General features: G+C 47.9%; 2 protein-coding genes across 8 annotated transcripts in view; both read left to right on the forward strand.

Moving 5' to 3' along the window:
- LOC125954587 (WD repeat-containing protein 47) overlaps positions 1-2515 on the forward strand; it is a 66871-nt gene extending 64356 nt beyond the window's left edge. For 2 of the 5 annotated variants that reach the window (XM_049685020.1, XM_049685021.1), the window contains exon 11: positions 1-2508. This exon is cut by the window's left edge and continues 416 nt beyond it. The gene's annotated coding sequence lies outside the window, so the exon portion shown is untranslated. The other 3 variants (XM_049685023.1, XM_049685025.1, XM_049685024.1) reach the window with 3 other exon arrangements.
- A 2568-nt stretch (positions 2516-5083) lies between these two features.
- LOC125954575 (anion exchange protein 3) overlaps positions 5084-13590 on the forward strand; it is a 33691-nt gene continuing 25184 nt past the window's right edge. Inside the window, exon 1 of one of the 3 annotated variants that reach the window (XM_049684993.1) lies at positions 5084-5363. The gene's annotated coding sequence lies outside the window, so the exon portion shown is untranslated. The remainder of the gene's footprint in view (positions 5364-13590) is intronic. The other 2 variants (XM_049684989.1, XM_049684992.1) reach the window with 2 other exon arrangements.

The following is a 13590-nucleotide window of genomic DNA, read 5'->3' on the forward strand; positions in this document are numbered from 1 at the left end:
TTCATACGTTTAACCACCACCATTTCATCGCGCGTACGTGTGCGGTACACACCGAACGGCGTGTGTGCGATTGCGTGCGACTTGATTGAATGATTCAGTGGATAATCGAAGTGGTTGGGGAGAGGGCACGCGAGAGACGACGACACGAGACCTCTCGAACAAGTCATGAAGCCATGGGCATGTTTATTTACGTACTATTTGTCTATTTGTTTCTTTGTAATATAGAGCACCGCCTAACCTTAAGCTGCTTTTCAGCATAAGAGTGAGTAAAAAATGAGAATGAAAGGAAGCGAAAGGGTGATGTACTGTGGAAGACGACAAGGCATAAAAGACAAACCACAGGCACCTGTCAGGGTGCCACACTCGTGCAGGGCCCCTTACTGACACAATCTGCTACAAGTCTAGTTCCCATTCCCTCTTCTAGCCTAGCGGGACATGCAGCAACATTTACCAGTGTGTAAAGGTCTACCAATTTCTTTTTGTCTATAGGTTGCGCGGGAAGAAGCTTGCAATACTATATTTATAAGTATAGGAAAAGGATTATCTGAGGGTTGAACGAAACGGGAGGAGTGATTCTAACAATGTCTGAACACTACCTGGAAGGCAGCAATAGCGATGGTTCGTTGAACGACCAAGAAGCGTATGCGTATGAGGCACAATGCCCTCGGTGGTATTTCTGGTTTCAGGCGATCTTAATTTACGAATCAATACACTATCCCCAGGTAACTGCAAACATCATCTAACGTAAAATGTATCGAATACTATTTGCAGCATTAACGAGGCATGGTGAAGTGGTTTCAAAAGTATTAGTATCAGTCGTTCCACAAACACAGACTGTCCTTCCGCTGTGGGCAGAATGCATAAATTCGGTTGTGTTTAAATCATTATTTTACACTTTCTCCCTCTCTCTTTATTCTTATCTTCATCGGTATCATTCATTTGGCAGCATCTTTTGCACTTAAACTGCCTCAAGGACAGGGGTACTACCCTATTTATTTTGTGAAGTTATAATGTTTCGTATCATCACATTCGCCGTTTTCAATTTTTAAATCCCGCTTTGCAGCTTTTCTGCGTACGGGAACGTAAAAGAATTCACACATGAATCCACCAAACAATGGTTTACCCAGCAAGTCTGATCGAATGATATTCCAAAATTTAGATATAAACCATATCGCGCACCCATTCTCTCGTAATTCATTTGATAACGTGTCAATGCGATCGGTGCATAAAGTGCAAAGGATGGACTGCTTCTAAACTAATCATTCGGCATCACTAACAACTCGGCGTGATTCAAAATGGCAGGCAAACTGTCCGTACTAATCATAATTGTTACTCCGTCTGAGTGTGTCCTAGAAGCGAGGAACTTTCAAAGTGGAAAAATAGGAAAAGATCCAGGACGGAAAAGGGCCAGTGCTGTTCAGCTAGCGAACAAACACAGAGAGGCCAGAGCGCAGGAAACACGAATGGCAAACCATGCAACGCAACTGTAATAATACTATTAACGCATTAATGCCTAAACAAATGTTTGAGTTTCGATATTGTATGCTAAGGTAATAATTTAAATGCCCCCCAATTTCTGCAAAGCGCTGTATGATCCTTTATCCTGGTGAACCCGGGTAACAGGAGCGCATCCTGAAAGGTTGCGCGAGGAGGGTGATCGAAACATGAAAATCAAAATTGACAAAAGTGTTGCTCACGGCACAGGTGGTGAATTCGAACAACAATGATATGCAAGGGCGCAGCTCTAAAGCCCTACTGTGGGTGTAGATGACGATGAACCTGTAAAACCTACTCACACGCGCGGAAACACGCAATGTAATCTTACAGCAAATGGAAGAATGAATAAAACTAAAAATACCATCCCTACGCATGACTCTACGGTGCGGTCTGAGGGGAGATGTTGTACGTTCCCTGATTAACACACACGTGATAACGTCCGTGTAACAGTCTCCATTAGCACGTGCGCGCGGTTTGGAGTCTATTTTTATCGTAAAAAATCGAATTCTTGGGGACAGGGGCGAATAACGAGAATCATTATCTGGCACGAGCAATAAAGTCTTTATCGGAATGGATTATCAATTCGCGTTCGAACCGTACCCACTCATTGGCTGGCAGTCACACGCACCAGCCGATTGATACCACCCCAATCCTGTTCAAACCTGTCGCTACTGGCGAAATCTGGTGACAGTGCGTGCTAATGGTTGTTACGGTAGTTGGTTATCACGATCGAAAATAAAAATCAAAAAACTCGCAATCCTTTGCTAAATCCTCACGGTCACTCGATATAACACCGCAGGTTGCTACTCTGGTGGCCCACCCCACTGCTTATCAGTGGACAAACGGTTGTATTATACGATACACCGGTGGCGAACCTTTGATGATCGGCTAGCTGATCGCGCTCGTGCTGGGTGCAATTTTCACTTCTCTGGTCACAGCATTTGGCAACGGGTTTCTTTACTGTTTTTTTGACTGCAACTCTGTACGCTAAGTAGATGGCTCAGGTGGTGCTTCCTCGAAATAGGATGCAAATATTTGCGAATAATCCATGCATTAGCATCTGTTTCTGCTATTTCATTAACAGCGGGACGTCATCAATTAGCATGGTTATTGAATTAGCAAGATTTCTCTGCTTAGCAAACTTGCTGGTTGAGCGATTTGTCCGTTTCGCTTAGAACGCTGTTTAGACTGACTTCTCTTATTTTCGTGTCAAGGAAACCAAGATGAATAAGAAAGCTAATACGTCTCTCAATACCACGAAATGTGGTGTATCCATTTTGGTATTCAAGATTCATCTCGAATACGCTGGATTCGATCGGCGTCGTCGTCGTCGTCGCCGGAACCGGCACGCTTATGCAGCGTCTCGTGGCCGGGTGACAATTGTGATGCTAAATGTTTACCAATTAGCTACCCATTCGATCAGTCCGTGTGGCCGGTGCCGGTTTTGGATGCCGGAGGCGTGATGCCACAGGGTGCACACACCGTCCACGTTCCATTCACTTCGCTCGCAACAGCCCCCCTTCCTAATGATTGCCTGCTCGCCTGTCTGGACTGTGGACATATGGAAAAGCCGGATTTCTGGGGCCGGGGGCGTATGGGAAATTAGTCGCCAGCACATACTGGGATAATTATAGTTTCAATGTTAACGATCCTACTTCATCGAATCAATGATTCGCCTGGAATTTGCTGGAACACGTACGTACAGCCCGTGATGACAAACGTAGAACCCTTCAAAACATCATTCTCTAGGTCATGACGAGACAAATGGATTTTTCAACCAATGGGGTCAACTTTGTAAGTGTCAGCTCAAAATAGAATGAATTGAATTCTATTCGAATGAAACGGCAACTGCTTACTGTAGTGTCCGCAATTACACGCATTAAAATGTCAACGTAGTAGTCATTACTACCAAGCGCCATCATGGTGCTAGATTGATCTGACAAAAGAAGCAAGAACTCAATTTGATCTTCCCGTAGAACCGATTGAGTGTTCTATAACTCCAATTGCGGCATGTTTTTAGTTAGTCTCATATAACCGATGAATCTATATCAGTCAATCCTGTCGTTCATGTAACAGTCATCCAGTTAACCATAGAGACACGTGACAACCGCGATGATTTATGGCCACAGACATTTTAAATACCAAGCCGCTACAGGTGACTCATCCAAAATTCATTTGAAAGAACGTCACCATGCGTAGACCCATCATTGCGTTGAACAAAGAGTAGCGACAAAATACGATAAACCTAATGCAATATCATTTCGTAACAGTAAAGAACGACTCATCTCTCGGAACCAAGCTCACGTCATTGGTTAACTTTTATCACGTGTGTAGAGCGCCTCATTCGTAGTAGCGCCGCTATCATTTATAACCCCTGCATTGCATGTGTACTTTGATTACTTCCCCCATCCATCTGGCGGTACGCGTGCGATGAAAATGATGGTGCGTGTATGGGATAAATCATCGCATCGTGATTTGAGTTAAAAAAACATCGAAAACCGCGTGGTGATCGCGAATGGTCGGTGAAGAGAAAAGCAGGCGAAACCGGTGCCATGGAAAAAAGAATCAAAACAACCCACCCCTCACCAAAATCCCACTCCCTCCCACCCGCAGCATAATTGGGTGAAGAGGCGAAGGAAACAAAAAGGGACCGAATCATGCATCCGTTTCGCCGCATGATATGACGAATATGGCAACGAGGAAATCGGAGAGGAGCGAAAGAAAAACCAACAGCAGAACCAGTGACAATTTGCGGCCTAGCGAATTCCAGCAAGAAAGAAGAAGAAAAAGAAGAAAAAGCTGAAACCGCGAACAGCCGATGGGCGATCGTTCGTGCCGCCCAATGATCGCGAACCACGTGCGGCGGTGTGTGCGTGTTGTGACTCTCCAGCGCGGCACGGGAGGGCGCAAGGCAAGGATCAGATGGTCATCGTGCGGTCGGTGGTGTGCTGGAGGCAGCGAAGACGGAACGCCGGCACAGCATCTCGGGCGCGCTACCCCATGCTGAGGGTAGTGCAAGTCGCGTGAATCTGATTGGTGCGCATGGTGCGTTGATAAGTGCCTAGGGTAGCGAGAAATACCCGTTCGTATACGGTGGCAAGGTAACTAGATTCGGTTCGTATTGTCGTTTCCTATTAATACATTGACATTTCATTTTTTTTTCTTTATTTATTTTAAGTAATTTGAAACATATTATTAGCTTGAATATTAAAAGATCATATTTTGTCGCCGTTGGATTTCCAGCAACTCCTCAACCCACCGCGAGGACTATCTCTTGGTGGTCTCTCGCTCTCTTTCTCTCTCTCTCCCTCTCGCTATCTCCTCTGCACGTGCACGTCATGGTTTGGTGCTGCACACCACCAGCACGCTAGCTGCCTTCGTTCCAGCCGAGCGTCGATGCGTCGATCTCGGCTCGTCGCGCCGTCTACCCCACCAACCACCACCAACCAGCCACCACCACCCCCTTTTATGTTGCTACCTACATATTTCCTACGCGGAGGGTTTACCGCGCCTAGCCGGCAGGCACGCGATCGTTCGCCAGATCGCGTTGTGGTAGTAGTGTGGTGGTGGTGGTGTGGTGGATATATTTCCCTTTGATTCTTTTGAGTTATGGACCACTCGCGATCGGATGAACTTTTCAGTTTTTCAACTTCAGGCCGCGCGTGCGAACGTACGTACCGGTGTACGACGACGACGACGACGACGACGCGACGACGAACCGGCAAAAGAAAAGTGTGGTGCGTCGTGTTGCGCTAGAAAGCAATAGCATCGGGATCGGGAAGAGCGAAGAGAAGCTCCGGGGGTGCACGAGAACGAGCCTCCCGCCTTCCGCTAACTGTTTATTTGCTTCCTTTTGTCGCGAAAAGGTATCTTATCGAACGGTGGAGGTGCTACAATTAAGGTGTCAACGACAGTGATCGTGCCTCGCGATCGGCGCCGTGTTCGGCGTTGCGTGTTTTTGGGCGAGCAAGCGAGTGAAGGAGCGAGGAAAACCTTAGCGACGGCATCGATGGCGGTGATGTTGTCCGTCACGCGAAAGGGAAACCGATCGAGAGGCGACCGATCGATGTACGGCGTTCGATGTGAAATCGAAACCGAAATTCGATCCACCTCCTCAGCGAACTACTGTGTGTGTGCGTATGCGTGTGTGTGTGTGTCTGTGTTGTGCAAAATTTACACTTCTATTAGGGGATTCTAACGGGGCAGGGCGTTAGGGGCTACTGTTGACACAATGGCTTATCAATGCTCGCGCTGCATAAAAACCAGAAATCACTTATCTGACACTCGTCTCGTCACCACCAGATTCCGGGGAAGGCGACAGCACCCCCTGCTTATCCAACTTCGCTATCGCCTATCTGGTGTTTTGTTTGTCGGGCGACAACGTTGGCGTTGGCAACAACAAAACAGATAGAAAAAAGGAATGCGAAACAGCGCCCAAACCTCTCTAACGGCTTTCTAGCTACTTTGCGTGCGCCGCCCAGCGAGGCCACGATTTAAAGAGCCATAAACTTGTGGCCGGAGGGAAAAGAAATTCATCATCATCATCATCTTCCACCCCGGGCCCCCGGACGAATCGCCGCCGGATCACGGTTTGCTGGGGCGATTGTGTTGCGGATTTTTCATTCCGTTTCTTTTCTGTTTCTTTCTCTTATTTTTTTTGGGGAGGTTTTACTCCCCGTGTTTCTGCTTTCTGCATACCACTACGCCACGATCCATCGTCGTCCGTCGTCGTCGTCGTCGTCCGCCGTTGTTGCGCTTTTCCTTCGCGATCGCAGCAACCACTGCGCGTGCGATCTCGCTGCTGCTGGTCAGTGGACGGATGAGAGGCCCGAAAAAATACACAAAAAATCATAGTAGGCAATCGAGACGACTTGAACAACAAAACTTTCTTCTCGTTGCTTCGCTGTGAGGAGGCGAAGAAGATGAAGAAAGCAACCGGAGGCTGTGTGTTTGGGAACGAATCTCTTTCGGGGCTAGAACGCGAGGGGCGCATCGCGTTTGTGAGGATGCGCAAACTGGTTCATCGCACACACACACCCTTACACACACAGCTGCATGCGTCGGAATGCGTCGTTGGCCATCCTTGCTAGGCCAAGCTAGGGAGGAGCAGAAGAAGAGCCTCCTTGGATTCGATGCTCTCACCAAGAAAACCGGGGTTGACCGGTTTCCTTTCGATGATGCTCCGGGGCTCTTGAATTGTGTCTGTGTGTGCGTAACCTGAAACCCGACCAGCGACTGCGGCTGCGACTGCGGCTACGACCGCGGCAGAACGGAAAAGAACTCCAAAGCACCTGGCGAGGTGGAGGAGAAGGAGTGCGGTGAACGGTGTGTGTGTAAACAAACGCATCACAGCGGAAAGCCGGTTAAGTGGTGACCGCACCGGACCGTACCGCACTCCCGCGACCGCTTGGCGCGTCGAAACGGAGAGCAATGATATGATCCGACCAGTTAACGCACGGTCACGTGTTTCGTCGGTCGTCTGGCGAGCGATATCCGATGCAGCAGCTGGTGGTGTGGTTGGTTGTGTGCGGAAGGTGTTAGAATGAATTCATTGAAAAACCATTTCGCTATCGCGGATGCGACCGCAAACGACTCTTTGGTTCCACGTGTTGTGGTTTCTCGAGGTTTGCCTCCTCTAGCGCACAGGTGAGCTATTCGGTTTCGTCTGGAGTGTTCTCAGGATGCGTCACCTGTCACGATTGATTCCTGGAGTGATTGAAGGCATTAGATGTCGAATATTAAAAAGCGAAAGAAGCAGATCTGATGGCATCTAGCTACTATATATATATTTTTTCATTTATTTCTACAAATTGAATATTACATTTGGGTGGATTCTTTTTCGCTTTTTTATTTTATTAAATACTTTGCTACGATACATTGATGTTGCTCGTAGTTGCTGCATAGCAGAGTATAATCCATTGTTGTCCAGACTCCTGATGTGATCCATTCGAATTCGTCAAGTTAAGGTATGCTGCTATTCATGCATACATATTCCCAAGGTCAGGCGCATATTGATTTGTTTTGCAAATTTGTATTTAACGTCTGTGTTTGCTGCCTATATCGGGTGGAAATGGTTTCTCTTGGGTATGGCACAAGTGAATAAAACACTAAATGGTCTTGTTTACAATAACGTTTGCATTAAAAAAAAATAGACAAAATTTGAATGATGATAAGAAGAAAAAACTAAGACAGATAAATAAGGGAGAGAGGGAATAACGCGTGTTTGAAGCGTTGTTAACACTAGCTATACCGGCATTTATACTATACCTATTTCTACCAGAATGGGTCATAATAACCAGTACACCAGAAAAAAGGCTTGTGGTGATTTTTAGGCTCATGTAATGACTGGTACATAAGGAAAAAAGCTTCTAGTCTTTATTTACTCTTATGATTGGCAAAAAACAACAGAAAAAACTATTATTTGTGGAAAGACTCATTTGTTTGAAGTCTAAACATTCTATGGGAAATTTGGTTGAATTTTCTAAACACGCAGAAGGTTTGGTTTGGCTTCCACATTTTTGGCGGCTTGAAATCGTTACACAAAAAACAGTTCACTTGTCGATGAAAACTAGAAACAAGTTTGAACATTTTTTATTGCGTTGACCGAACAAATTTTCAGCAACACTGTCATTTGCACAATGACCGGTCATTTTGACATGTAAAATAACTTTGTGTTATTAAAAAGTATTCTCTAAGTGTAGCTTTAAAAGTCATAAAACCATTTCTGCACAAAAAAATAATATTCGAGCCGGAATGTTGAATTGAAGTGTTCGACGGGTCAAAATGACCCGGTCTGGTATATCCAGTGTTGAAAACTGTTGACGAAAAGATTACATTCATTCATCAATCCTATAAAATCGGTGCATCTTAATTAGATTTCCTGCTTGAGCTAATTTGGGAACGAGTACAAGCTGATATTTACCGACCGTCAACCAGTTGCTTTCCTCCCTTTTTTGGCGACCTTTTCCTGCACTTCCCAACACCGCGTTCTCTTATGCCCGTACTGGAATCAATGCTAGACGGCGGCACTTGCGCAAACAGCATTAAGACATCCCCTTTTTGGAACTTTTTCGGGGCTACGGTGTATGCACAAGTGAGCAGCAGGCTTTGCTCATGTCCTAAAATAGACACCTTCGAAAAAGGGGGGTGGTAAATGCTGGAACGTCTAGCACCCGGAATCGCACCCCCCCCCCCCTGCCAACCTAAAAAAACGCCAAAAACAAAACGCAAAAAATTCCATCCATTTACGCGATCGAGAATATACACTATTTACAGCGGAGATGGCGGCGTCAGGACAAGCTTGCCAGAACGCCGATCGTCGGTTGTCACAGAACGCCACCGCCAATTCCACTTCCCCGCTCCGCGCTTAATTCGATGCGAAAATGTCGCCCGCAATTTCGCATTCCGTGGCACGCGAGTGGCGTTTCGCGATTAAAGATGAATGTATCCGGCGCAACCAACCGGTGCGTGCGTCAACCAAAAATGATTAAAAACGATCTCACCACCTTCGCCGCCGCTCACGTTTTCCAGAGTACGGTGTTCGTGTGCCGCCGTCGCTGCCACCGCCGTTTATTGGCGTCAGGTCAAAATGGCCAACGGCATCGCGTACTGTCGGTCGATCGGTCTGGTTATCCGGATGACATACCGAATGAAAAATGATCTTGCACCCCTTAGCCCGGACAGCCGCAAGGCCGGTAAAAGGATCGCGGTATCGCGGAGGGTGCGCGCACCTGTGGCGGTAGCTGCAGGGTTACCGGTGGCGCACTTACTTAAATACCCATTACACCTCGCCACTGCTCTGCTGACGGAGAAGGAGTGGGTCTTTATGGGGTGACTAATTGTAGTGTTTTGCACTTTTAGCTGCGGCAATTCGGATCCAAGGTTGCGTCATACTGGGAATGGGAATTGAAATTCTAGCTCAAACATTTAGCAAATCCAAAAAAACTGGCTTTGGGTTTTTCCTCTGTATTGAACTTCAAATGCATCGAAAACGATCTAGATGGAAACAACAAATGCGATGTCATGGCGTCAATGTCTACTTTGTTAAATGGGTTACTACACACACGCAATGTTATTGGTGAATATTCCGGGTTACTTGTTTTTTTTTAACCGTATTCAGGTTCTGTATAACATTTTCAGGTTTCTGAAAATATGTCAAATTAATCAAAGTAACCTAGAATATTGACCAAAAATAGTGCACGAGTGTAACCCGCATTAAATGGTGCGCTTCAAGTGCGCTTCCGCCTGCGCAAGACCCTCTTTCCTCCACTCCAACTCTCTGTTGAGCAGCTCTGTTTCGGTCGCCCAATTGATGAACCCATGAACCCGGTCCATCGCCAGCGCCAGCATAAAAATCCCCGGACGGGGCGAAACACCACAACCCAAATGCACCGCGAGGTGACGCGAAGCAAGCAAGCAAGCAAGTTGGTTACAACATCGATGGTCCGATATCGATCAACCCCTGGTGCTACAAGCCACCCTCTTCCGCTACCACCCCGAATGGTCAGCGAACATTTGTGGCTGACGAATGCGATTGCAGCGTGGTCAGCGTGTGTGTGTTTGTTCGTGCGGACAAGAATGTTGATCAAAAACGTGAATCGAACAGCAACGGGCCCCTATTGGTCCCCCAGGTGCCGCGCCGCGACAGTTTGTGGCGAGCTTCCGGTAGTCGTTCGTTCTGTGGCCGAGTTCGCGCGTGCCACCACCACCACCACCACCACCCCTGTTGTGTACGTTTTGGCTTTTGATTTTAGTTGCCTGGTTTTATCGTTTAAAGGGTTTGTTTTCCACCTCCCAGTTGGTGGAGTGCTTCGGTGGACAAGTGATTCATGTGCGCAGTCCAGGTAAGCGCAAATGTCAGCGACAACTTTGCTTTGTGTTCGCCCAAAAAGCCTAAAAAGCCCCCCGACTTTCTGTTATGATGACAGCAACAGTTCAGCGTCCACGTGCTGCTTACAAATGGGGTTTCGGGTTTCGCGAATGGGCGATCGCGTGTTGACCAATTGGTCAATCACACCACTCACGTGAGACATCGTTTACGGTTGGGTATGTGTGTGTGTGTGGATCGCAAATCGCAACCCACTTCGATGACTTCCGGTCGGCGCTAATCGAAGCCCCTCCCCGAGGAGGACAACAAAGTGCAGAATGGAGAGAAGAGCACACTCGGTGCCACCGCCAGTTACTATGGCGTTCCCGAGGTGCTGGTGCTGGCCCCCAGATTGAGCTTTATTGCTCTTTCATTGATTTTAATCGATCTCCTCCATCAGCCCGATGCGAGAGAGATCGCTGACACGTTTACCAGCAACGCAGCGTTGGTTGGTGATCGGCGGTTCGGTCGGCCGGCCCGGTTGCATTCCTTAACGTCTGGCCGGTTGATTGTTTTGCCACGCCAAACAAACCATTTACGATCAATTGAGTGTCACTAGCGGGCCAATTGATGGGGCGCGTGACCAATTGATGAGGCGCGAGGAGGTGTTTTCTGTTTTGTTTTTTCCCAGTTGCGCTTGATCTCCGGCCACTTGCCGCTTGCCGCTGGCTGGTGTAACGTACAATCGTCTCCTAATAACTGACCTCACCGAATTCCGCCGTCGATGCTGGCTGGTTCTGCGCTTCAAAAAAAAACGGGTGATTCATGACGGCATTAAAACGGTTTCCTATTTGCCAATGACTCCACCCGGGATCCCGAGAGTGATGAGATGCGGGCCATTACATTAATATTCACAATTCCGCCACTCTTTGGTGCCAGTATCGGTCGCTTCGGAGTGCTCGGAATGGCGCAGATTGATTGGTTCTCGCATGCTCGTTACTGGGACAAATTTCACGCCTTCAATCCAACAGGCTGTTAAACCGGTGGGGTACGGTTCGCGTTCGCGTGCCTAAGGGTGGCCAATGATGTGTGATCCTTCAGATCCTACCCCCCCGGAGGCCTCTTCTAGCCCTCTTCTCTCGACAAAAGCCTCTAACAAGCGAGGTAAACCTGGGGCACGCGTTTAGAGGCACCGAAGATTGGGCGTTGGAAACGCTAAAAGCACCTGCAAACCACCTGCCCGAAGCGAATGAGTTAGGTTCTGTTTGCTTACCCTCTCGCGCCCACTCTTTCCCTACCTAGGGGCCCGGTATGGTGGTGAGTAATTTTGTTTGTTGATTTGTTTGATTTTCCATACGCTAGATACTCGCGACGCTCTATGGCCTTTTTTTTTTTGTTTTGGGGCGTATGCATGCGAGTGGGATTTTTGGTGCGAGGTTTCGTTGGGTGTTTGCGCTGGTTATCGCGGCGGTGCGAACACCAACAGTCGAATGAACCGCGACTGTGCACCGACAGTTGACGGTCATGGACGTCCACAAGACGATAAAGTTGTCATATCGGTTGCGCCGGGCCGGAGCAACATTAGCGTGGATCGTAGTACACATTGGAAGAGATCTGTTTTAGTGTGCAAACAAGAAACTGGATTCATTGCGCTGGCACTAACTGACCCAGTCGTCGTGGTTCTTATTTATTGGCTTATCCAGTAAAAAAGACACACACACACAACCTTATGCCTGTTGGAAAGCAAATCTGCTAGAAGCTCCATCCAAATGCTGCCTTCAAGTTCGAGCGTGTGGTCGTATGGTTGGACAAGGTCAGCACAGCAGACGTCAGCGTCAGCGCGCCTGTGTTCGTTCCACATTAATGGCATCAATTACGCAGAGTACATAAAATCATAAACCGATCCTACCGTTTTTTGACGCATTGAGCGTTGTTGTAAACGCGTGTCGAGAGGTCGTGAGGTGCAGTGAGTCACCAGCGAGGTGCGTACTGCCAGAGCCCACATTAATGGACATCGTAAAGATGTAATTCGCTACTCATAAACCGACGACGATTGGATCCGTTGTCCGTTGCTGTGTCGTTATGCTGCAAGCAGAGGTTTACCGTGTGTCCGACAATACTGAAAGCGGTTATCGTGTTTGAAGCACCGTTTTGGAGCATAAATTGGTGGCTTTTGGTTGTTAAAAATGAAAACCAGATGATTAAATTTCGTAGCATGACACTTTATGTTGACTTTCTTGGAGATAACTGATTATTTATCGTATTTACTTCGTTGCATATACTGAAAAAATCAATGCACTCAGGACTGAACATCTTCTGTCTGCCCCTTTTAACAGCTTCTTCTAACTTCTAACGAGCGTCTAGCACCCATTCGTTGCTGGTTTGCTAATGCTCTCCTGGAGAGTATAATATTCATCTCATCGAATTGATGGCACAAGGCAATTAGAGCTCCTCCAACCGCTAGCGGCCAACGGTAGCTGCTTTCTGCCTTTTGAATGTGAACCTCGCTTCGTTCCATATCGTTTCGTTACGGGTTATCACGTGCACTGCCTTATCACCACCTGAGCTGCGGTCGAGCCCTTGGTGCACCTTGCTGCATAAAGCTCCGTTAGAACTCCCTCGCTGGTCGATGATGGGCCCGGTCCGGTTTGTCGACGCCAGCGGCAACCACATCAGGGAAGGGAAGAGAACGATCGAGTGAAACGTGCTGACAACCATAGCGACCACGGGACGGGCCGGGCACGGGGGTGGCGCCCAGCCTGTCGGCGTGACCCTCGTCGTCTGTTGATGCCTAATTTATGCGCTATGTGACATTTCTACTTAGACGCCGCCATTACCACGGTTATACGTCTTACACACGTTCCTGGAGATGATTTGACGGCGCCTGCTGGGACTGCTACCCTGAATGACGCTTGTTTTTCACATGAAAATTCGTCCCCGAGAGGCCTAGGGGCATCAACAATTCATTCTCGTTCTCGATGGAAATATGGCTTGAATGAATGCGAACGCACATTACACATTAACCTCACTTTGGCGTAGGCAGTTGACAGCTGTCACGGGGGGAGTGGCGTGGCGCGCATCGTCGTAGTAGCCCGTTTCCTCCATTCCTGCTGCTCCATCGTGCTGCTGCTGCTACTCGCTAAGAAAAACAAAAACAGAGCGTAGTAGGCTTAGGAAGCTGGGGAGCTGAAGCTGGAACCTCTGGGCCTCGGTGTTCTCCGGTGTTGTTTGCCAAACAGACAAATTGAAAGGTCAGCATGGCCTCCACTCGGCCGCATCTCATCCGA

The sequence above is a fragment of the Anopheles darlingi genome, chromosome 3 (assembly GCF_943734745.1).
Source record: "Anopheles darlingi chromosome 3, idAnoDarlMG_H_01, whole genome shotgun sequence".
In the NCBI taxonomy this organism is placed as follows: Eukaryota; Metazoa; Arthropoda; class Insecta; order Diptera; family Culicidae; genus Anopheles; species Anopheles darlingi.